We start from the raw sequence: 27,443 nt of genomic DNA, 5'->3' as shown, positions 1-27,443 counted from the left end.
TATTACATTTTTTTGTTCATTTTTCTATATATACATACATATATATAGAAGTCATTAAGCTAAGTCTTTTTTTTAATTTTGCGGGTCTTAGTAAAGCGGGTCCCCTTACAAACCAATCCCTTATTGGTCAATGGAGAGTTCCAAGAAAAAGGGAGCAATACCGAAACGAGGTCTGGAACTTTTTACTCGTGAAAGGCCGGTAACGAGGGATTATTCTAGGCAACTACAAAATCAAGTGGCAGGATCTTTGTTCACCCAAATAGATACAGGTATTGAGTACCCAATCGATTTCCTTCCGATAGATCTCCTGAACCAGTGCGCAGCTAGGGTTTTTGGGCAGCGTGATGCGGGGGGAAATCAAAGGCAGGAGGTTACGGTGACCAAAGGGTCGCGGTGGACACGTCTGACAGCTCCTTGAATTTTTCGCGTAGGCTTGAGAGGATATTAGAAATGGCCGATCAAGAAGATGGGGCAGTTGGAGGTGCGCCACCGGGAGGATCGACATCGCCTGTTACTAATGCGGCGGAAAATAGGGACAGGGCGGCACCACTCGAGGATAGGATTGAACAATTTATAGTGCCTGGTGCTTTATCGCGAATGAATATGGACGAAATCACGACTGGCGACAGGGTACTAGACGTGGACCTCAACTCACCATACTTTCAGTCGGACGAATACATAGAACTACGGAAAACAGTGACTGAAAATAAAGACTGACAACCAGAACTTTGCGAATCGGACAGATACGTATACAAACGCTCACAGTTCAACAGAGGAGACGAGTTACAGGAAGACCAGGCCTGGAAACTCTGGGTCCCAACTGAGCTGCAGAGGGGTCTGATCGAAGCATCCCATGCATCACCTTCTGCTGGTCACGGAGATATACATAAGACCCTATCGCGTATCCGAGATAAGTATTATTGGCCAGGTATAGTGACAGATGTTCAGACATATCTCAAATCATGCGAAATATGTAAAGGCTACAAGACGCAAAATGCCTTCAAGAAGCCCAAAATGGGAAACCAACGTATCACTGAACGCCATTTTCAACGTTTGTTCGTCGATTTTATGGGTCCTTACCTACGTACTCGTGATGGTAATGTTTATGTGTTTGTGTGTGTAGATCATTTTTCTAAGTTTGTCTTCCTTAAACCGATGCAAAAAGCCACTTCGGCAGAAGTTATTAAGTATTTAGAAAAAGATATATTTCATGTGTTTGGAGTTCCTGAATACGTACATTCAGATAACGGTAAACAATTTACTTCGGAAATGTTTACAACATTCCTCGAAAAATATGAGACAGTTCACATCCGAACAGCTTCCTACTCGCCAAAAGCAAACGCGGCTGAAAGAGTGAACCGATCAGCGTTGCAAATAGTACGATCTTACATCAAGGGCAATGAAAAGGATTGGGATAAGTATGTAAGCGATGCCGCTTTCGCGTTACGCAGTGTCGTACATACCGCAATTGATACAACACGGAGCATCATACGAACTTTGTCGGAAGCTAAGCGCACTGAAAGATGCAGATTGCGAAGTAGTGTCGAAAGCAGATAAGCTCCAGATGCTCAGAAATAAGATAATGGTTGAATTAAAACTAGCGCATGAAAAAAGCAGAAAGATCTACGATACTATAGCGAAGGATGTAGTATTCAAAGTTGGACAAACGGTGTACCGACGTAACTTCAAGCAAAGCTCTAAAATTGACAATTTTAACGCCAAGCTAGCACCCAAGCAGGTTAAGTGCATTGCGCTGAGAGCAGTAGGGAATTCTATGTGTGAACTCGGTGATGTCAGTGGAAAGAAGATTGGAATATACCGCGCCAAGGACTTGTTCGCATCATAGTTCCATGTTAAGTGTAGTATTTATTTTAGGTGTTAAATGTTGTGATCTTGTCATTATGTTTATTGTAGTTACTCTGTTAGACGATCTGCGATATAGTGATTCCTAATGACGAATTAACATAGATACCTGACTACCTTTATTTTAATTATTTACACATTTTTTTATTTAATTATATTTTTATTTATTTATTTCCTTTATTTATTTAATTTTTTTTGTTTATTTTTTTATTTATTTATTTATTTATTAACTAGCAGACCCGTCAGACGTTGTTCTGCCCTAAATTTGGTCTATATTCATACATTTTAATAAGCTTTTTCCGTCTAACTCTGCACACTTTCTAGAGGTACCCGGGTCCACGTTTTGCCTTCAATCTTGAAACCCTAGTCACCAATAGGTATGAAAACTACCCTGTACTAAAGCACTCATCAACAGCTTTCATTCGTTATCCATATTCTATAAACACATTCTAGGGGTACCCGCGTCCACGTTTTCGCTTATATCTCGAGACCCTAGTTACCCGCGGGTACGAAAAATACCCCGTATCAAAGTACTCATGAACAGCTTACATTCGATACCCATAATGTTCAAACATATCCCAGGATTACCCAGGTCCACGTTTTGATCTCAAGACCCTATCCAGAACGGCATAAAAATTAGCCTATGTCTGTCCCCTGGTTCTAAGCTACCTCTCCACCAATTTTCAGCCAAATATGTTCATCCGTTACTTCCTCTTCAATCACTCTTTATCTATTAAAAAAAGCGCATCAAAATCCGTTGCGTATTTTTAAAGGTTTAAGCATTCAAAGGGACATAGGGACAGAAACAGCGACTGTTTTATACTATATAGTGTTGTACATCCATACAATTTGCTGCCGTGCGCCGTCGATATCAAAATTAAACTTCAATAGTTACACTTATCAACTGAACTGCTGAACAACTGAACCTGACTTTATTATTGGCAATTCCTTTTTATAAAATTATTCTTATGCTACTTACTTAGCTAAGTTGCTACATACTTATAAATTTACTTATATAGTACAGGTGAATTCGCTTATAGCGCAATAATTTATTAACAATGTTGTTGTTGTTTCTCTTTAAAAAAGTTGCTTGATAATCAAATGGATTTTAAATCGAATTGTTTTATTGCTTTTATTATATTCTTCGCTTACAGCGCAAGTATTATATTCTTGTAATTTTGCTTATGCAAGTAAAAGTAATTTAATTGGGCAACCAACGGGTTCACATTACGTCTGCACGGCTTCCGCTTAAATCTAGTGCAACGGAATGTGAAGCAGTTATTGTTGTTGTTTTATTAAAATATTGTTTACTGAATTTGGGTTGCGGTAACTGCTGTGTAGGCAATATGTGACGATTGTGCTAACTGTGCTAACTCCCCCCTTCTTAAGTATCAGCGTCCAGCTGATGAAATATTATTGTTTTAACAATTGTTTTTGTTTTTATCGGCCTATTGATAAATCATTAAAGGTTCGAATCGAGCTCAAAGGGTATTTTACGTTTCTCCCTACCAGTCAGGTACTTCGAGCGGCTCGACGACGATATGCGCCAACGAAGGCAACACAACAAGGAGAGGTATAAGGACTACCTACTAGGAATCCAGAGAACAGCGGCTGGAACGAATCTTCCGTAACAGCCACCCCGATTACCAACTTTACATCCGTCGGAGGGACTTCACTAATCTCGCAGAGCTCCTGACACTTGCCGAAGAATACGAGAACATACGCGAGGACTATCGAAGATCATCAGGCGGACATCACCGCGAAGTTACGCGAAACATCGCCAGTGACACAACCCGGGTGTCACCATCAAAACCTACAACACAACCACCACCACCAACGAACCTAACGAACCGCACGCCTCCAGGCAATCAGAGATACGACCCCAACGGCGTATGTAGGAGATGCGGCGAACGAGGACATGACACCAATAGGTGCCGAAACCCACAGAAAATTTTTTGCTGGGAATGTGGCCGCAACGATATACGAACCATCGAATGCTGCCGCCGACGTCAGGGAAACGACAGAGGGCACCACGAAGAAGAAGGCGCCGTGAGCCCAAGGGACCTAGCGCCGAAACGGCAGTAACGATACCCAAGGAACCCAGCGCTGAAACGGCAGTAACAATGTACCAAGAGCATGGTCGCCTCTACGCCGTAGCCAAGCTCGGCGCGGAATCAGCCGAGGCGGTCATCGACACAGGGGCATCAAGAAGTCTCGTCTCGAGCAGCTTAGCAGAACGTGTGGTGAACTCGGGAAGCGGAGAAATGGTGAGAGTGGCCATCAAAATAACGATGGCAAACGGGACTAGCACTACAATCTTCGACGCCATAGGGACTGAGGTACGCCTCGGAGAAGCGTCACTCCACACAGTTTTACACGTCATGCCCGGAGCGATCGACGACATCATACTGGGCCTAGATACGCTAGGAAGAATGGGAGCCACCATATCATGTGGAGAAGGTCACCTCGTGCTAATCAAACCCCTTGCCCAGCACACACCGAATCCTGGAGCCGCGCCAGAAACTATTCAGAGAACAACACCAGCAAGAACGAATATCGCCAGGTACGACAGCCCTGGGACTATTCCAAGTTCAATATCATCAAGAAAGTATATCGCCAGGTACGACAGCCCTGGGACTAATCAGAGTATAACACGAGCGAGAAAGGATAACGCCGGGTACGACACCCCTGGAACCCCATCTGGAACCATTCGGAGTGTAACAACACCGAGCAGTAGTAACTTCAAGCACGACGGCATTATGCAAAACAACGACGACGACATACAAGAAGAAGCGGAACGAGTGCGCGGTTTTCTGGCAAAGGAACTCCGAAAATTCGAGAGCATGAGTGGAGTGACGACAATAGCCGAGCACAAGATTGTCCTGACGGACGAACGCCCCATCGAGCAACGTTACTTCCCACGCAACCCAGCCATGCAGACAATCATCAACAGTGAAGTTGACTAATTGCTCCAGAAAGGATGCATCGAGCCATCCTGTAGCCCACACAGCGCACCGATCGTACTGGCCAAGAAGAAAAAAGGGAAGTGGAGGTTATGCGTGGACTATCGGCAGCTCAACGCCCGATCCGTACCCGACGCATACCTCTTACCCAGAATACAACACATCCTGGACAAACTACGACGAGCGAAGTACATCAGCAGCTTGGACTTGAAGAACGGACACCTAGTAAGCGACAAGGGAATTCACACCGACCCCGAGAAAGTCACAGCCATCAAAGACTTGAAGCCACCAACGAACGTGAAAGAGGTACGCCAATATCTCGGTATAGCATCCTGGCACCGACGTTTCGTACCCGATTTCGCCACGATCAGCCAACCACTCACAACCCTGCTGAAAAAGGGCAAACACTGGAAGTGGGGGGACCGAACAACAGGAGGCCTTCGTGGTCTTAAAGCAAAAGCTCACGGATGCACCGATACTTGCCTGCCCGAACTTCACCAAGACCTCCACCTTACAAACGGACGCCAGCAATTTCGGGCTGGGTGCCGTATTGACGCAGGACCTGGAAGGCGTAGAACGCGTGATCGCCTACGCCAGCAGGAAACTCAACAAGGCGGAAACCAACTACTCGCCCACCGAGAAGGAGTGCCTCGCGATAGTCTGGGGAATACACAAAATGAGGCCATACTTGGAAGGATACCGATTCAAGGTAATCACGAACCATATGTCTCTAAAGTGATTAAACTCCATCGAAAGCCCTTCAGGCCGTATAGCACGATGGGCCTTGGAGCTTCAACAACACACTATCGACATCGAGTACAGGAAAGGGAAGCTGAACCTGGTAGCGGACGCACTATCACGGCAGCCACTGGAGACCCTACGCCTAGCAACGACAACAGAGCCACAATGCAAGTGGTGGCACAAGCGCGTCAGCGAAGTACGCACTAACCCCGAGAAATTTTCTGACTACATGATACAAGATGGGCAACTGTACCGCCATATTCCCTGCCGGTCAAACGATGAGGAAACGGTCCCTTGGAAATTTTGTGTACCAACACCACTGCGACAACGATAGTACAACTCATCAAATCACAACACAACAAATGGGACGACTTTCTCCCAGAGATCGAGCTGGCCATCAACACCAGTGTAACCGCGTCCACAGGGTACAGTCCAGCCTTCCTCGTACAATGACGGGAACCGCGATTACCAGGGGCATTGTTTGACGAGGTCAACCTGGGGACGGGCACAGCCACCACCACGGCAGAAGAAAAATCCGACAGAATGCAAGAGGCATTCAGAATAGTGAGGCAGAACATGGAACGAGCAGCGGTAGACCAAGCACGGCATTACAATCTACGGCGGAGAAAATGGACCCCCGTAGTCGGCGAACTAGTTCTCGCAAAGGAACACCATCTCTCCAAGGCCGGGGAAAATTTCGCGGCAAAGTTGGCCCCCAAATATGACGGACCCTACCAAATCCTAGGATATGTATCCCCAGTGATACTCAAAATACGAAAACCCAACGGAGGAAAGGAAAAAACTGTCAACATCGCGGAACTAAAAGCATATCATACAGCAGAGATCATCGCGTGAAACCAAACAAATTCAGAGAGAACAATTTTTTATATTATTAATTAATATCAAGGACAATCAAGCGCCGGTCATTCCAACGCAAACCACCGAGGTGACAACATCGTTTTCTTTTGCTACGAATTTTTTTCACAAACCAATAATCTACAATGCAGAGCTATAACGCTAGACTAACCAAGAGCGTCAAGCGTATGCGCCAGCGCTACGAGGAGGAGGGAGCAAAACGCCCGAGGGCCGTATTGCTGGAAGGAGTTGCAGGCGCCGACGTCAGCCACACGCGTGAAACTATACGCGCAAACATGTACGCTGACGTCGTATACGGCATTACACCATTAAATACTACAGGCGGCGACGTCAGCAACACGCGTGGAACTACACACGCAAACAGGTACGCTGACGTAGCATGCATCATTAAACTACCACACATCAGGGACACCAATGACAACACCACGAACACCGAACCAGTCACGGCCAAGGCCCACAATACGACCGGAGCATCGCCGACAACATTCACAATCGGTAGGATAGAAGTGAAGACAGGGCAGTTGCCGGCAACCATCGAGTTCCCCTCCAATGAGGACACAGCTCCACCGGAAAAGCCACAGTCGCCGAAAATTATCGAGCTCTCCTCGGATGAGGAAACAGCCCCACCGCCGAGAGACACGCCTAAAATAATATTCCCGACAGGACAAGGCGGCATACCCCTCTATACGACACTCTCAGAGAATCGAAATGGTTGACCGACACCGTCATTGAGGCTTGGGCAAAGGGACTGGAAGAGCAACATGAGCAACAAAATACGACTCTCAGCCCGTTCGTGATCTGGCAGCTGACCCAGAAGAGTAACACGGAGGAAGACTACCAACGCATACGCCGATGGGTCCGGAACGTCGACCTGTTTGGCAAGAGTGCGGTCCTAGCACCCCACAATACAGCTAACCACTGGTACCTGCTCGGTCTGGCAAACGCAGCAGTCACCCACCACGTCACCGACACGGAATGCTGGCAGGAACGATATATATGGGTAGCAGACTCAATGCACAGGGCCAGAGTCCCCCAACCAACCCAGGTTTGGGCAGATTTCCTCCGGTGGGAATACATACAGCGGTACGGACACGACGGTTTTAAAGCGCAGGAACTAATACTCGAGGTGCCCCAACAACTCAACAACAACGACTGTGGCGTCTACGTAGCCGAGAATATGGGGAGGGTTTTACGATACACAGGGAGCGGAGAAGGAATGCCCGGACTGTGTAAACAGCCGTTCACGGAGGAAATGGTGAGCAAGAAGCACACAGAAATGCTGGCACGGTTCCTACGAGACGTCCGAAAGCCCAAGGAAACCATACAAAACACTACCAGCACATACCACTCTCACGCAGCTCCAAAACTAAGCACCGAGGACAACACTCACCCCATAATACCGGACACCAAAACGAAGCCACACACGACAAGAGAAGACCTCCAAGTAATAACCATCGAGGCTAAAGACGCAGATGGACCAATGCTGGACCGATTCCCGGAGATAGCAGGGGAGGTACGGGACAAACTCCAACGCATCGCCGAAGGCAGAACCTACTCCCGAACACGATTCGTGACAGAGAAATACCGGGTCACCATAATGAAAAGCAAAGCGCGCATACAACTAGTGAATACCGGGGGCTCACTCTCCGAAGTGGGGGGGGAGTGTGAGAACCAAATATAACACCATTAATTTGGCCCACACAAAACGACCCCACATCATATTCGATACACCACTAACACAACAGCCAGTCACAAAAGGCTATAACAACAGACCAACCAACAAGTTCAATACAGCATACATCATATTCACGGGTGGGCATGAGCTTAGCACCTGCTAAGCGGCCATATACGTATGCAACGAGCGAACGAAAAATGACTACTTCGTCAAAATCAACGACCAAACACATTTAGTTTGTATGTTGATTGGACCAACCAACCATATACCAACAAATATACGGAATGCCAATGGGCAACCCGCTATCTCCAACCATTGCAAATATCGTTCTGGACAAAATATTGGATGACAGCCTCGCTGAATTAAAAAGCAAAGACATATATGTCAAATACATAACCAAATATGTAGATGACATATTCGCAATTGTTAAAGCTAAAGACGTGGAAGACATACTAACAGTATTTAATGCACAGCATACCAGGATACAATTTACTAAAGAATTAGAGCAGAACAACAAAATTGCCTTCCTAGACGTAGAAATACACCGAAAAAACCAAAACTTAACGTTCAACTGGTATGCAAAGTCGATGGCATCAGGAAGAATTATCAATTATCACTCCAATCATCCATGGAAGCAGAAAATTAACACAGCAACAAGTCTAATAAGGAAAATACATCTTCTAAGTGACGGTGATTTCATAGAAGAAAACAAGAAGAAAATAAAAAATATTCTCTTCAAAAATAGCTACCCGAATACTCTAATAGAAAAGCTTATAATTAATACGACACAAGAAATGGACCACCCTAATTCATCAAATGGACAAACAGAAGCAAACACAAACAAAACTTATATTGGAGTTACCTATATACCCGGACTAACAAGTAATCAATCGCTCAGGAGAATTATGAAAAAAGACAACATAACATTTGCTCACAAACCACACAATACACTTAATCGTTTCTTTACAAAAACAAAAGACAAAATAGACAAGGGACAACAATGCAATGTAGTGTATAAAATTCAATGCAACGGTAACACCAACAATGCCTGCAATAAATGTTACATTGGCACAACGAAAAGAGCATTGAGAACGAGAATACACGAACATGAAATGGACGCAAAAAAACAGAAAAACAAATACCGCGCTTTCTCAACACCTGACTGACAATGGCCATACAGCTGATTTTGGGAACGCAAAAATTTTAGATGTTGAGAGAAGATGCAAAAGGAGGATGACACTGGAAAGTCTCCGCATCCAGCAACATATGACGAATGTCATGAATTTTAAAGAAGACATTGACAATACAAATAGCGCTTATACAGCAATAATAAAAAATGATAAGAACAAAAATAGAAAATAAGAAAAATGAATGTGTCGATTGTCCTGTGATATTATTGTGTTTGTACAACTAATCAAATTATTGTGAGTTATTGTTTTAATGTTGAATTTGTAATGTTTATTGAAAATAATGATTACTTTTGTATTTTCATGTTGTTTGTTTGAAAATAAATAGACTTCCTGATGATGACGCGGATGCGTCGAAATGCATAGAAGAGAAAAGTAAAAACTCTTGGGTTTTTTCTTTATACATATCGACCAAAACAGCTCCAACCCAGCAAACACATTTAGTTTGCTTTCGACGTCCGTACAATGAGGTTTCGCACGCAATATTACCACAGAGAGCGGTCGAAAAATACGTACATATGAATGAAAAATTTTGAATGTTGTCCCCGAAAAAGTGTTTGTGATTTTTTTGCATTTTTCAGAAGTAAAATATGGTAGTTTTAGTATTTTTAAACTGTTTTATTTAGCTTGACTTGACAGGCCGTTGTGGACGAATTTTGTAATTATAATTTAAGTAACTCTCCGATAAGGTACAAGCTTGAAACTTGGAATATAATATATTTCAAAAAATCGTATTTGTGGTCCGATTAGGCTCACATTTCATATCGCCGCTAGGTGGCGTAAGGATCGAAATATTATCTTATCTTCACATTAACCAGTAGGTGAATATCGATGGAATCTTACTGCTCATCACAGTTTAAGTTTGTTATTCATATGGTGATTCCACCATGTAAGTTGTTTTTGTTAAAAATAGCAAACATAGGGAGAAAATGCTTTATAAAAAATAATGAATAACAAAAATATAAGAAAGTAAATTAAAGCTCAACTCCATTAAACCGTAAAATAGAAAAACTATGAAGAAATATATTTAATTAAATCATCGTAATTGAAAACGAAATTTGAAAATTTAATTCTTAGCAAATCTTCCAAGTGCTCATCAGTGAGCTTGCTTCTGTACGAGTTTTTAATAAAAGCCATAGATGAAAACATTGATTCGCACATATAAGTTGTTCCAAATATCAAGCACAACTTAAGAATGTCAGCTTTCAATAAAGGGTATTTCTGCTCATCTATGACCTTCCAAAATTGAATTCCCCATCCTAAAGGCAAGGCGAAATCATTGTGAAGTAATTTTATCTCTTCTTGCAGCCGCAGTTCCATATCTTCTACTGCACACAGCAGAGGGTTCTCGTATAAATGTATCAAAAGTTTAATTTTATTAAAATCATGAAATCTTTGTTGGTAACAATTTTTGAGATCTTCAAATGACGGTAAATATTGAGAGATCTTGTCTTGCATTTGAAATCGGTCACATACATCCCTAGTATTTTTAAAATTATCTAAAATGCCTTCACGAAGCTGGGATACTAGAATATCAAGTCGCTTTTCTAATATTTCTAGGGCTGCAATATAGTCAAAAATAAATTTGTTATTTCCTTGAGTACTTATATTTAATTGCGAAAATAAAATTGACACATCACACAAAATGGCAAGGCTTAGCAAAAAATTAGGATCTTTTAGTTTGCCTATCAATTCTTGAGTTTCAGTAGACGGATCCTCAGCGAAGAAACATATAACTTCTTCCCTCAAATTTAAAAGGCGCCCTAAACATTTAGCTCGGCTTAGCCATCTTACTTCAGTGTGAAGTAAGATATCACCGTATTCTGCCTCAATTTCGTCCAGAAATGCGCGGAATTTTCGGTGCATAAGTACATTATGTCCACCACGTATTTTTTTTATAATTTTGATGGTGATTTCCATAGCCTGTCCCACCTTGAAACTTTTAGCAATTAATTTGCTGTTGATGCAAAATTCAATGAAATGTGGGCACGTTTAGGCCATTGCGAATGAACTGACCTACTGGTCCGTTTTTTGCACCAATCATTACGGGAGCACCATCAGTGCAAACTGACGATAGTTTGCTTTTATCTGCAAATCCAAAAAAATCGCGTTCAATAGGCGCATAAATTGTGCTTCCCGTCACATTCAATTCGAGCCTCGCAAACAAAACATATTCTCCGAAATGTTAAAGTTACCGTCAACAGTCCTCACACATACCAAAAGTTGACAGATGTCACTAATGTCGGTACTTTCATCCAATGCAATGGAATTAGACCTGGTGGTTAATATATTTTGTTTCAATTGTAAATATAAAAATCTTTAAATATCAGTTATCCGTCGCTTGAGTGTACGTCGTGATAAGGGAATATCACCAACATGTTTGGCTAACTCCAACCCTTTTTCTCCAAAGCACTCCAGGACGGCTACAGCCAAATCTTTAAAAAAAAGTACCATCTTCTAATGGCTTACTTTTTTTGCTAAAGCAAAACTAACCACGAAAGAAGCTTTCAATTTTCCTTGGGACAAATTTTCTTCCATTTCATTTATTTTTGAACGTTCCAAAAAGCAAGCTTACATTCGAAGAACTTTAACATTTTTTCCTCAGGGGTAAGAGTATTTACGCTCCTGTGGAGTAAAACGAAATGTCGACTTAAGCTTTGCTTGCAAATGAAGTTTATAATTTTCCCGCAAACTAAGCATCGTGGCTTGTTGGCGCTATTTAAAACAAAAAAAACTCTAGTTCCCATTCAATCTGAAACATTTTGTATTCATAAGTACGTACAATTCTTTAGTATTGTACGACCAAACACTGTACCAAGACTGCGTGTGATACGTGCTTATAGTACAAGCGCTGGAATCAAACTAAATAAATATTTGATTTTGCATTCGTGCTAGCCACGCGTTCGTGTATACTAACACATTCTCAATTTGGTAATCGTGTATATGTAGTGGTGCCCAAATATGATCATATTCGATACAAAACTAACACAACAGCCAGTCACAAAAGGCTATATCAACAGACCAACCAACAAGTTCAATGCAACATTGACACAACAGCCAGTCACAAAAGGATATAGCAGCAGACCAACCATCAAGTCTCAGCAACACAACGGGCAAGCACAACACTTTAATGCCAACACAACAAACTAACAAATCTCAGCAACGCAACGAGCGTTCGCAACATCGAACAGCAACCATGGCAACGCAACCATTCGAGCCAGCAATACCAAACAAAGCAATAAAAGGAGCAACACAGCAGGACAGAAGTTAGTTAGCACGGAGATGTGGCCGTGACCAGAGCTACTTGTGGAGCGTCCCTTGAAGTTGTCGGTTCTACCATGCGGACAGGTCGTTGCACAGGAGTAAGTCGTGGCCTCAAGTAGTGAATGTGTCGGTTATACCACCAAACACCGCTTGAGACTTCGCCAGCAACGGCACTACCACAGTAACGCGCACCCGCGAACAGGCAGCGTCCGCCCGCCTGCGCCGACAGTAACAGCGCCACAAACAGCGCTACGCAAGCATATACGTTGGCCGCAGAAACACTACGCAAACATACAACGCTAGCCGCAACATCATCATAGCTAATATATACGCTGGCCATACCATTACGCCAATCTACTACGCTGGCCGCAACAGCACCATAGCTAATACACTACGTTGGCTTCAGTACTGCGCCGGTCTACTACGCTGACCACGACAGCGCCCCGATAATATACTGCGTTGACAAAGATACCAGAGTTACCCTCGTGCCGAAGCACGGAGGTGTGGTTGTGACCAGAGCTACTTGTGGAGCGTCCCTTGAAGTTGTCGCTTCTACCATGCGGACAGGTCGCTTCACAGGAGTGAGTCGTGGCCTCAAGTGGTGAATGTGTCGGTTATACCACCAAACACCGCTTGAGACCTCGTGAGCAACGGCACCACCACAGTGACGCGCCCCGTGAGCAGGTGACATCCGCCAGCCAAACTACCACGCTGTTCACAATCGCAAACATACTACGTTGGCCATAGCATTACGCCAATCCACTACCCCGGCCACAATCGCACACACACTACGTCGGCCACAGCATTACGCCAACCACTACGCTGACCGCGACCGCACCACGCTAACATATTACGTGGACCACATCACTACGTAAACATACGACGTTGGCCACAGCATTGCGCCAACCCACTACGCTGACCGCAAGCGCCAACATACGACGCGGGCCACAACAGCGCTACGCAAGCACATTACGTTGGTCACCGCACCTCGATGGCCACAACAGCACTACGCACACATACTACGGTGACCACAACAGAGTCATGCAAATACACGACGTCAACCACACTAGGGTTGCGTACGAACCACGTTTTACACGCACTCAGGCAACGACCAGCCGGGCGTCCTAAAGGGCGTTCCTAACGGGACACGCACGCCGACGCAGGGCGCCACAAAACACATTTACACACACACAAGCAACGACCATCGAGGCGTCATAACGGGACACGAGTACCGTTGGCCCACCACGCAGTATAGAGCAAGCATACAGTGAAGCGAAAACAACAAATATTTCTTCTTTTGATTACGTAAAATTTTTCATTTTAATTATAGTGTACATACATATATAGAATCAGAGAAATAAAGTGAATTTATATGAAAACGAATTGCACGGTGTCCCAAATTTACAAATCTATTGTAAGCGAACCTTGGACACGGCGAGTATACCCCTAGCACTTACTGAAGAAGCGCCGGGACGGAAAAAGCTTCGTTACAAGGTTTTTTCTTCGTAACTGAGTGTATGGTGTTATTATACCTATCAACGGCAATGTTGACAATTTCTTTTAGTGAGCTATCAGGATATTCAGATTGTAGACATCTAACAATTTCTATGATTGTAGAGTGCACACGTTCGATTGTGCCGTTAACTTCACTCTTTTGGGGTGGTGCTAAATAAATTTCAATACCCAAACTTTCCAAGTAATTGAGTGTTATTGGACTTATGAAGCTATCCTCGTTGTCCATTACTAAGGTCTTTGGCACAGTAAAATAATGTAAGAGTTTAATTAATTTGTCTCTAATATGTAACACAGATTTATTTTTGATTTTAAAAAATTTTACAAATTTAGAAAACTTGTCAACGCATGTAATAAATTTTTCGCCAGACATTTCGATTATGTCAATGTGCAATATTTCATAATTGGCGTTGCCTGTAGTTCAGGCTTTTGAGGGTGGCGATCGTACTTGTTGCATCCACAAGTTTTGCATGATTTTGTGTATTTTTTTATAAGTTTACTCATCTGAGGAAAATAGTATTTTTCTAATATTTGTTCCTTATTTTCCCTATCGTTACGGTGGGCCCGCCTATGCTCCCGTTCGATTATTTTAAACTTTACTTCTTCATCAGGAATGTCAGTAACAAGTCTTTGCGTGATTCTGGCGCGGAACTTAGAAAAACTTTCCTGATAAACCTGTTGTAACAATGCGATATATTTTTCGGGAATTTTGATTCCATTACTTATATTTGGATTAAGATAATTTTTTAAGATTTTAATTAATTTTCCTTTATCGTAGGTTTCACTTTTAATACGATGCCTGTGGTACCTTGGGTGAGGTTCTTCATGGATAATTTCATCTTTGCTTTCTTCAAATATAATTTGGTTTTTAAATACATTTAATGGTGCCTCGCAATGAGGAATAAGCTGTGAGCTATCCTCTGCTGCACTATGTTGAGAATTAGATGTTGACGATGTCAACGAGTTAATTTCCATGGGAAGCCTGGAGAGCGCATCTGCGACAACATTGGTCTTCCCTGGTTTATAGAGAAGTTTATAATTATAGTCTTCTATGCGTGCCTTCCACCGTTGGCATTATTATTGCTATTACTTAATGCGAATGTTAATGGTTGGTGGTCAGTTAGGATTTTAATATCTTTTGCTCCGTATAGGTAGGTTCTTAGTTTGTCAAGAGACCATACTATAGCTAGCATTTCTTTCTCAATAGTCGAGTAATTTTCCTCGGTTTTATTGAGTGACCTAGATATATAAGTTATGGGCTTATCCTTCTCCTTGAGAAAGGACTGCCCCAATCGCAGTATTAGAAGCGTCTGTTGTTAGAATAAACGGTTTATTGAAATCTGGAAATGCCAAAATCTCAGAAGACATAAGTAATGTTTTTAGGTCATTAAATGATTTCAGTCCTTCATCAGTTAAAGAGACTTTTATTTTTTTGGATTGGTTCGCCTTTATTTGTGCATTTTCACCCTTAGTCAGATTCGTGAGTGGTTTGGCAATTTTTTCGAAGTCTTGTATAAATCGTCTGTAGTATGACGCTAAATCTAGAAAACTTTTCAGTTCTTTAAGGTTTACGGGTACAGCAATTTTGTTAATGGCTGAAATTTTTTCAGGGTCAGGTAAAATACCGTTCCCTGTGACAATATGCCCTAGGAATTCCACTCGGGTTCTGAAAAACTTAGATTTTTTCAGATTTACTTTTAAATTTGCTTTATATAGAAGAGTGAATACATCTTCATTATTTTTAAGATGTTCTTCTTGGGTTCTTCCTATTATTATTATATCGTCGATATAGACGTAGCAAGATATTCCTATGAGGGGTTTAAGGACGTCATTTATCATCCTTTGAAATATAGAAGGCGCATTCTTAAGCCCAAATTGCAACCTAGTAAATTCGTATTTACCATTTGCGGTCGAAAACGCTGTTTTTTCTATATCCCTTTCCTTCATCCTGATTTGGTGAAAACCGGATGTAAGGTCAAGTGTAGTGAAATACCTACATTCCCCTAAGCTAGCTAAAGTGCTATTTATATCGGGTATTGGGTAAGCGTCAGGTATTGTTACTGAATTTAGTCTTTTAAAATCAACGACAACCCTGTATTTCTTTTCCCCTGAAGGACCTGACTTTTTTGGGACAATCCACAAAGGAGAATTGTATGGGCTTTTTGACGGCCTAATTATACCGTTATTTATAAGTTCCGTTATCTGTTTTTCAACCTCGCCACGAAAGTTGGTTGGATAAGGGTAGGATTTTGTATAAATTGGTTCCTCTGTCGTTGTCCTTATTTCTGCTAACACGGTTGTGTCTATTGTTTCACTGTCGGATACTGGTCCGAAAATGTCCGCGTATTTATTAATAATTTCTTCAATTTCATGTTTATAGAGTGTTTCCTTAAGATTATTAACTTGTTTTGAAATTTTATGTTTTAATGGCAATACTACATCTCCTATGGTTAGTGTGTCGTCCTTTCTATTAATAATCGCTCCTAGTTCCTTGAGAGTATCATCACCTATGATACCATCAAAGGATTTTAAATTTCGCAGAATAAAAAAAATCAAAATAATTGTTTATGCCTATGCTTTTGAAGAATGGTCCCGAAAGTTTATGGGTTATTTCCACTTGGCCGGCAGCGGATTGAACCTTGAAAGGGTTCTTTAATTTCAATGAATTTTTGGCAATTTTTTCACAAGCGAAGCTTTTGTTGGCCCCTGTATCTATAAGAAATTTCAGGATATGGCCATTTTGCAAGGTAAATTCTAAATAGGGTAGGCTAGATAGGCGTCCGTCATAAAATATACCTCTTCGCCTCCTTCGAATTTTTCGGGTTCCTGATCCTCAGTTTGAACATTAAACAATTTTTGGCTTTTTCTAGGAATATTTGATGAATTATTTGACTGCCTTACCACTGGCGTGCTTTCTATTCGGTTCATATAATTTACTCTCTTCGAATGAATCGAAGGATCTACCCTCCATTGGAACCGGAGGCTTAGGTTGTGTTGGCCTTGGTGGTGGTTGAGTTTGAGTCTCTAAATTTCTATTGTAAATCTGATTTTTTTCTGCAGGACCTAATTCTCTCGGTGCAAATGATTGCTTCTGCCTAATTTGGTTTTTAGGCGCTTGAATAGGCATGGTTTTATTCTTAGGATAAATCGAATAGTTTCTTAAGTTAAGGTTCTGTATTTCGAGGCAAAATGAGTAAGCCTCTGGTAGACTCTTGGGTCGTTGGATGACTAGCATCCTGAACAATTCGCCGCTTAATCCCCTAATAAAAACATCAAGGGCTCTGTTTCTGTAGGTTTCCAGAAGCGCGTTGCTTGTTTCCATAGAGTAGTCTTGCCCTTTTATTTTGTTTACTATGAGAGATAATTGATGATTTATTCTTGCGTAGAATTGATCTACGCTAAAGTGCTTTTGTGACAATGACCCTAGCTCATGTTCAAGGGTCTTTAAGTAACGTTTGTCTGCATAGTGCAGTGACAAACAGCTTTTGATTTTTCCCCAATCCTCATCGAAAATATTATAGGAGATAAGAGCAATATCTGCTGGGCCTTTTATTTTTTGTCTTATTTGTCGTAGGATGGCCCGATATATCGGCTTCGTTTTGAGTACCTCGTAGACCTTTAGTGTTGACTCTACATTATGGACCCATGATATGAACTGAACGGGGGTTACCTTCGAAGGTTAGTAGGGTTTTTATACTATCAGGCAGCCTATTTATTTCCTGCAGGTCTGCCTCAGTCAGGCTGATGGGGATATTAGAATTTACTGTTTCAGGGAGACTAATCCTAGCTTCTAACTGATTTATCCTAGCGCTCATGGTACGCACTTGCTCTATTTGCGCGTTAACCGCACCCGGTAGTTGCGTTATCGCTTCTTCAATTTGCTCCATTTTTTATTTTTTTGTGATTTTCGAATAAAAAATTAAGCAAATATTTCAACTAAATTTTTTTCAACTGAATGGCTTTTTTCAAATAAAAAATTAAGCAAATAATTAAGTCAAAATTTTATCACTTAATTGTTTTTTTTTGTTTTTCAAATAAAAATTTAAGCAAATAATTTAGCCAAAATTTTATCACTTAATGGCTTTTTTTTGATTTTCAAATAAAAAATTTAAGCAAATAATTTAACTAAGATTTTATCATTTAATGGCTTTTAACTTAAGTTAATTCTGACAATCTTTTTTAAATTATTTTCTAGTTGACAAAATTCACTTACAATAAAATGAGGAACAGCATTGCAGTAATATTTGGTTGTCGTCCTGATGAATCCCTTTTAAGAATTTTATTCCCCTACTCGTGGTACAGGAACGGCTTTCAAGGTTGATAATGATTGACGGCTGCAGGCGGTTGATGTTGAAGATTTATCTTCTTCACAGTTTTTGAGGGTTTATTCACTAGTTGTACAAGGATATTTGTATTCCTTATGTTATAACTTTTTGAGGGTCTATTTTATAGTTTCGCTCAATCGACAAGGATATTTGTATCCTTTATAAGTTATACAGTGTTCGAGATTTTATTTACTCAGTGCACAAGGATATTTGTATCCTTTCCGTTATAACTTTTTTTTTGAGGGTCTATTTTATAGTTTCACTCAATCGACAAGGATATTTGTATCCCTTTTAAGTTACACAGTTTTTACTAGTTTCACTCAGTGAAAAAGGATAATTGTATCCACAGTCTTTATAGATTTATTTATAATTTCACTTAATTTTACGAGGATATTTGTATCCCTTTTTTTAAGTTACTTTATTCCACTATTTTTACGTTGGGCGCCAGTCACTGCCGTGCGCCGTCGATATCAAAATTAAACTTCAATAGTTACACTTATCAACTGAACTGCTGAACAACTGAACCTGACTTTATTATTGGCAATTTCTTTTTATACAATTTTTCTTATGCTACTTACTTAGCTAAGTTGCTACGTACTTATAAATTTACTTATATAGTACAGGTGAATTCGCTTATAGCGCAATAATTTATTAACAATGTTGTTGTTGTTTCTCTTTACAAAAGTTGCTTGATAATCAAATGGATTTTAAATCGATTTGTTTTATTGCTTTTATTATATTCTTCGCTTACAGCGCAATAATTGATTAACAATGTTGTTGTTGTTTCTCTTTACAAAAGTTACTTGATAATCAAATGAATTTTAAATCGAATTGTTTTATTGCTTTTATTATATTCTTGTAATTTTGCTTATGCAAGTAAAAGTAATTTAATTGGGCAACCAACGGGTTCACATTACGTCTGCACGGCTTCCGCTTAAATCTAGTGCAACGGAATGTGAAGCAGTTATTGTTGTTGTTTTATTAAAATATTGTTTACTGAATTTGGGTTGCGGTAACTGCTGTGTAGGCAATATGTGACGATTGTGCTAACTGTGCTAACTTACATACCTATAAACCTACGCCCGAAGTTAAAAAACGCAGCGAATGCTATATATGTACGTATGTATATGTCGCATCAAGCCTCACTCAAAAGCAATTAGCATGGGCAGTTCACAGCGAACAAACACACATACGCATTTTTTGATAAAAATGTTACTTTTGTTTAAACAATTTGGCTGATATAAGAAAGGAATCAAGTATTTTTTTTTGATGCAGATCGGAGGTAAATATTTCAAAGTTTTATTGAAAAGTAGAATTTTTTCAATCCATACATACGTTTATGAGTTATAGCTGTATAAACAAAAATTTTATGATTTTTTACTACATTTTGGCAATTTGCCACGCTCCTATAATATATACCTTCAAATTATATTAACTGTACCATCTCACGTAGTTAAGCTTTCAAATGCAAAAAACCGTTTTAAAATCGGAGCATTCTGTGTGCTTACATGGCATTTAGCGAATTTATTTTATAAGATTTATAGATTAATTAATTTATTTATTTATGTTCCTTATTTTTTTATTATACAAACCTTTATTGACTACGATAACCCTTTTGTTTAGTACCTCTGACATAGATTTAAGAGAAAACCCTGTGATATAGATTTAGTATTAAAAGCTGTGATACTAGTATAGTAGTATTTAACCCAGTGATAGATTTTAACTCGGTGACAGTACATTCGAGTTTATGTAGATTAATGTTCAAATTTGTACCATATATGTTAAATGTGTTAGATAGCAATGTGAAGCGTAAGTCTTAGCACGCTGAATGTGAAGAAGCCCGGCTTAGGAAGTGGGTCGATGCCACACGTGAGCCCTTATACAAAAACCTATCCCAAGGCTGCGTTATGCATCTTTTTACGCACACGCTCCATAGTGCGGGCACCATCGGCATATGCGAGCCTGTAACAGCAGCCCTTCTGATTTCCCTAAAATAATTTCCAATCACGTGCAAGCGGGTATATGCACAGATAGCTATACAACGGCAGTAACGATCTTTCCCCTTTCAGCACTTCATACACTAAGGTAAATGCATGCATGTGGTAGTTAGATAACTAGAGGGATGCGTATACGTGCATACACGCCCGCTATGACATTCAGCTAAACAGGGGCAGAAAGGCTTTGCTGTACGGTGACATAGATAAGTGCCGCAAGATATATTTTGGTATATAAGGGGGTCCGCTTAGCATTCGGTATCACAAAAATCGAAAGTCGCGGTCTTAGTGTTGCTTTGCAAAAAACAGTGAGAAAAGTGAAGTTTATTTCAAAAAAACTGTTCAGTGCTAAAAAAAAAATAAAGTTTGCAAAAAAAAAGTTTTATTTTAGCAAGTGCGGGTTCCACGAAAATTTTCGCGCGTTAAGTGAAGTGCGAGTGAACGATCAAGTCCCTGGGAATTTTCCCCAGGACCATCAAAATCCTGGAACCAGGAAGAAACACAACCCGGTTGGAGATCAATTTCCTTTTTCCCTCATATTGCTGATTTTTTCGGTAAGTAAAATGTAAATTTGTTTATTGATTTTTTTTTTGTAACAGGCTTGATAATTCTAACGCAGTGAAATAAATGCAAGAATTACAAAAAATAAAATTTCTAGTGTGTGGTTACTTTTGAATAAAAAGTGAATTAAAAATCAAATTTTTTTATGAAAATATATGTGAAATCGTCTGTTTTGTTTTTTTTTTTTTTTTTTGATTGTGTTGCATCGTCTTATTTGCATATTCTTGCATTTATGAACCGACTATGTGTTTGTGTGCTTATGATTTTAGTGTTAACGTTGTGTGTGTTCTTCCATATTTTCCAGGAACGAGAAGCAGTCGTAGGCCGCGACTTAGACGAATTTTAAAGAAGATTTAAATTGCCCAGAAGGTTTAAAGCAGAAGAAGATAGTTGGTAGAGGACGTCGTCCACCAGCCCGGAGAAAAGCCCACAAACCATTTTCAAAGGGGGTAGCAATAAAGCGGCAAATTTCACGGAGATACACGCAACACAATATAACTACTGTTTCGAACAAATTGCGCCAACACAGAATCACACCTACACAAACGCAAAGTTGGTAAGACAAAATTTACACCAATACACGCACACGTATCCATTTCCACAACACAAGTGAGGCAACATTGTTGACTAAACACGTCAACATTATCTCAACTTTCCACGAACACGCAACACGTAATATTCGCATTTGACATAGTTGATAAGGCGCAAGCAACCTAGCGCCAGCAGCACTTGGCAACATATAGCTAGCTACACGAAACATCACAATACACACCACACATTTTTGTCGGAAACTTTCCATCAGCATCCAAAAGGAGACAGACAGAGCACATCACGGAGAACCCACCACAGCGGCTCTCAGTAATCTTCATATCCAAAATCAATCAGCGGCTCTCACAACACTTAAAATAACCAAAACGAATCACACCATTTGGGAGCACCACCATTTTCACAATATTATTTCCTCGAAAAAAAAAATAAATTTTTAGATTTAAACCTTTTTTTACCATATTTTTATACACAAATTTTTTTTGAATCAAAGACGAACTGATAATTTTTTTTTGAATTAATGAAATTTTTTTTAGATATTATTAATTTTTTTTTTGAATTTCAATTTCAAATAATCCTTCTAGTCTTATGAGAAGCCAAACACGTCATATCCATATTTTCGAAATTGCAAAATTTTTTTTTTACTGAATTTGATTTTTTGATAGTTTTTTTTTAATCTATAATTTTTAATAATTCTCCTCAATTCGTGGGAAAGGAGAAACTTAGAACATTTTGCGATATTTAGTTAATTGCACCTTTTAATTTTTTTATATACTTTTTCATTTTGTTTCATAGTTGACATATGCTTGGGGTTTATGTGTAAAAACATATAACTTCAATAAAATCAATTTTGATTTCTTTCCTTAAATTTTTTTTTTTCTAAGTTGCCTAACTACTGCACGATAGTAGTAACAAACTTACCATTTTTTTTTTAAATTTTTTTTTGCACTTTTAGGCCAAGGGCCAAACTAAAGTTGACATAATCGAATGCGCGTTTTTTATTACTTTTGAATATCTTTGTTCACGCCACGTTGTTCGCAATCAAGGCAGATATTGCCCTACTAACTGATCAAATAAGTACATATACTAATTTTGCTTTGTAGCTTTGTATGTTTTTTTTGTCCTCCACTTTCAGCTGTACGCCGCATTTGGTACCAAACTCGGCTGTAAAGAGAGGTGAGTTTGATCAACAAGGTATAACATACACACTATATAGACAGATATACACATTCCTTTTGTTTTTTTTTTCTTTTCATAAGACATGCATATACACACGTACATGTACATATATTAAGAGGTTAAGAGGGTTTTTGCGAAAGTTTGCCTCAGATCAAGTACAAGAAGGAAAATATCTGAATAGGTGTTAGGGCGTATCAGTTTTTGAGGTTTTTCTTTTGCTGGAAAATTAAGGCATAAAGATTTTGAAATAAAATAAATTACAATAATATTAAATTTATTAATCGAATTTAATAAACTTTTTTATTGAAGAAAAAAATATATATAAATAGATTAATAATAATAATGAAAAGAAAATAAATTTGGTAATGGCGTAGCCTGAAGACTTTTTGAATAAAATTTTGGAAGATAATTGAAACCGGGTAATTGAGTAAAATTACTTTAAAGGTTAAATTTACTGAATTTTAAGTTTTAATAGTAGTACCTATTAATACAACGAGAGGCTGCATTCGACGAATGTTACAAATATTTGACGACACTTACCACAGAGAAATTAAGACTGAAATTAGAATGATATTAAAAAATAATGACTTTCCGGATAGTATTATAAATTCTTTAATAAAAAGAAAGGCATCAGAAACCCAAAATCAAATAGTAGACGAGCCAAAAATATTCAAGTCAGTAGTATATGTACCACAATTATCAGAGCGGCTTAGGAAATCAGATTACTACAACAAAAACGTAATAAAAATAGCCCATAAACCAGTAAACACACTAAAACACATTTTTAATAGAACAAAGTCAAAAATACCAACAGCGGAAAAAAGCAATATTATATATAAAATACCTTGCAAAGATAATGCCAATGAATCCTGTAACAAGTTTTATGTAGGAACTACAAAATCAAAATTAAAAAGCAGATTAGCACAACATAAATCTGTTTTTAAATATTGTTAACAAACACAGAACCATAAAACGGCCCTAATGGCACACAGTGCAAGCAATGAACACTCACCAAACTTTGATGAAGCTTCTGTGCTCCAACAAGAAAAACAATACAAGAAGAGATTCACATTAGAAATGCTGCACATAATCAACACACCAACAGACAAGAGAATAAATTACAAATCTGATGTAGAGAACATAGCACGGACGTACAGATTTTTGTTATCAAAAAAGAGTTAGTATGATACTCCACGTTAAGCAGTACAAACGTGTAAATAAATGTATGTACATATATTAATAAATTTGTTGTATTAATGCTTTATATTGTTATTAGTTTGTCCTGAAGACGATTACCGACGGTAATTCGAAATATATTGGCAGAATGAAAAATTTTGGAAGATAATTGAAACCGGGTAATTGAGTAAAATTACTTTAAAGGTTAAATTTATTGAATTTTAAGTTTTAATAGTAGTACCTATTAATAGTTCTATGATTGATTTTCTTTGGTAATTTAAGACAATAAAATTTTTTTTTAAGTGGGCGTGGTGGTTCTCCGATTTTGATAATTATTATAAAGCATACATATAGTAACGTTCCTGACAAATTTCATAATGATATCTTCAACGACTGCCAAATTACAGCTTGCAAAATTTTAAATTACCTTCTTTTAAAAGTGCGCGGTGCCACGCCCATTGTCCAAAATTTTACTGACTTTCTATTTTGCGTCACAAGTTCAAGTCTTGGTAATGAATTATCGCACTTTTTCGGTTTTTCGAAATTTTCGATATCGATATTTTTCATTTTAAATAGCGATCTGAGATGAGTGCTCAGGAACCTACATACCAAATTTCATCAAGATACCTCAAAATTTACTCAAGTTATCGTGTTAATGGACGGACGGACGGACGGACATGGCTCAATCAAATTTTTTTTCGATTGTAATGATTTTGATATATGGAAGTCTATATCTATCTCGATTTCTTTATACCTGTACAACCAACCGTTATCCAATCAAAGTTAATATACTCTGTGAGCTCTGCTCAACTGAGTATAAAAATAAAGGAGTTAAAAATTTAAAAAGCATCAAAGAAGCTGAGAATAGAAAAAACAAAGAAGAAAAAATCGCAGTCCAGCGTTATAAGGAAAAGGAATCCAAAGAAGAATTAGCAAATTTGTCAAGCTGAAAAGAAGAAGAAAGAATGTTTCAGAAGCCCTTGGTAACAAAAGAAAGAAATTTAGATAAATAAACAAACGAAAATTTTGTCACAATTTGAGGGAAAGGCAATTTAAAATTTGAATTTGTCAAAAAAAAATAAGATTGAATGAAAGATGTTTTCACCATTTCAAATTTGATTAAAAGAAAGTTTTATTATTATTATCAGGTAAAGTTAGGCATTTGGCCTAAACATGCCGCCCCCCTTGCGGTACGCAACATCACAGTCCGCCAAGGATCACCGACCATGAAGAAGAGAAAAAAAATAAAAAACTTATAGCTAATTATATCTAACTTAACATAACGCCGGCCAGTCCGCCGGCTTGGCGACACGCAAGATGGTTTGCGCAGTGTGCGGGCTTGGTTGCTGATGCCTCGGTCATTCGGCACTTTCCCGTTCTGGTTCAAGGCCTGAGCCAGGTTTGCCTAGAGCTAGGGATTGCGAAAAGAAGTAAGAAGATACATGTGTTGATATTTCTTGCCGTTTATTACAAAGTCATTGGAAATGAATGAGCATAGAATTTTGTATGAAGAAAATTCAATAAAGATAACTTATTGTAATGATAAATGATTGTAAATGCACACCTCTTGCGACTGTGTACAACAGAAATTCAATAAAATAAAAAAGGATAAAAAGTGTAAAAATTCATGTATTTCGGTCGTTACCGAACATTTTGATGTTAGGCCTTCGTTGTGCCCGAGAGTACCCAACCGAAGATGGTACTCTGAGCTAACAAAGGGCCGAACGTGGTGGGCAGAATCCCTGGGAGTATTATCTCGGCATATACATCTGTGCCGAGGACGAGGCGAATCGGGGCGGATGAGTAGAACTGCGGATCCGCCAGACGAAGATGTGCGTATGGGGCTGCGATGGCACTGTCGATGCTGGTTGTGGGTGTCATGCGCCGAAAATTGGATACGACCGCAGCATGGGTCGCAATTCTTTTGTTTTGGCCGTGTCTTCCTCTGATTCGTAGTAGGCATCCTGCTTGCCCGCCAATGTTGCTGGCAGGGAGTTGGAGCTCCTGGGCGAGCTCATCTGCTATCACGGTGGTGGGGGAGCATCCATAGATTAAGGCACGAACGAGGTGTAGCCGCCCCCCTGCTTCTATTTTCACGACCGCGGTGGGGGTGATCGCTACCGTCGGCATCATGGTGGCGGTGGCAGCGGAGTGCGGGGCTAGGAGCCCTGCCCGGAAGGCGGACGCTGTGGAGAGCTGCAACGAGCTGTATCGTTGGCTGTGATTTTGTGTCTGATGATGGGTGTGGTGTCGTTTTTGCAGGCGAAGAGGCCTTGTCTCCGCTCTGCGGTCGCGCGGTTGTTGTCTTCGTTGAGGTTCCTTGGTTTGCCGGCGAAGAGACCGAGTCTCCGCTCGGCCGTCACGAATATGGCGCTGGACTGTCGATGTGTTGTGCTGGAGCCGCTTCCTTTCATGCTGCAAAAGCGGTCGAAACGATTTGGCTGCTGGTGTTGTGTTCGGGCGAAGAGACCGAGTCTCCGCTCCGGTTAGGTGGATTCGAGCTGGACGAAGAGGCCCAGTCTCCGTTCCAGCATCTGACGCATATAACGATATGGAGTCGTCAATCCGCTCACGGGGTGATTCCAGCTCCTCCTCAACTTGTACACTCCATGGCTTGGAGCGGGCTTCGTGGAGTAGCTGTTCGTCTTCATCAATCGAGGAGATGTGAAGCATCGTGTGATGTTTTTCGCCGCATTTTTTACATCGGCCTTGGCTTGGGCACGCGTTAGAGCGGTGGTCTAGGGCCAAGCAATTTCCACAGCAGCTCCCGCGGATCGCTAAGTAAAGACGCTCCTCGGGTTTTTGGCCCGAAAGATGGGGCACAGGCGTATGGGATGTTGCTTAAAACAAGCGCGGCATTCCGACGTATAACGCGTGACGCTCTTGGCAGCGTTTCGTTGCATAGCGGCAAAGCGACCCATTTTCCTGAAAGAAATACAATATGTTTGACTGGGTCGAGTCGTTCTCGAAAATGCGGGGGCGAGTGGTCCCTAATTGTATTATTGGGATTTGGGAAATTTTATTAGCGCGCGCATAAGGGGAAACATCTGTCGGCGCATAAAAAAAAATATTCAGATATGGCGCGCATTATGTGCATGGCCTCTTTCCCCGCACGTTATGTGCCTGGGTCTTTAGTGCCTTATTTTGTTTATTTTGTGTCACCCGGTAGCGTTTTAGTTAGCCACGGGCACACTAATGCTGCAGAAAAATTAGCATTTACGATTTTCGGTTCGCACATTCTGGTACCGAACCGGGTAGAAAGTGTATAGCGTGGGTTCTTTTGAGTCGCTGTTATTTGTGTTGTTGGTGCTAAAGCCCAAAAATTTTCCTGCCCGCCACAAAAAAAATGTTTGGAAAGCGAAATGTTATACTATATAAAGGAAAAAATAAAAAAAAATCTTCGTTTTGGAAGAGGGGAGAGATTTATATACTGTATAATTTTTTTATTTGTTTGTATTGCCCTTCACTTATTTCTTCAACTTTTCCCCAAGTACGCTTGTAGTCCTGTTTTATTGATGGCCTTTAGCAAACGCCACGGTTCCAGAAGGGTCTTTGGCTCCGGTACCGATTTTTTCCGGAAA

The 27,443-nt window shown here is 40.1% G+C and overlaps 1 protein-coding gene across 1 annotated transcript in view; it reads left to right on the top strand.

The window, feature by feature from the left end:
• Positions 1 to 27,443, top strand: part of LOC137234818 (uncharacterized) — a 1,233,955-nt gene that overhangs the window by 814,051 nt on the left and 392,461 nt on the right. The gene's annotated exons all lie outside the window — the stretch shown is intronic.

This window comes from Eurosta solidaginis, chromosome X (genome assembly GCF_040869045.1).
Source record: "Eurosta solidaginis isolate ZX-2024a chromosome X, ASM4086904v1, whole genome shotgun sequence".
Lineage (NCBI taxonomy): Eukaryota > Metazoa > Arthropoda > Insecta > Diptera > Tephritidae > Eurosta > Eurosta solidaginis.
The sequence above is the reverse complement of the archived record's forward strand: the minus strand, read 5'-3'. Positions and strand labels throughout refer to the sequence as shown.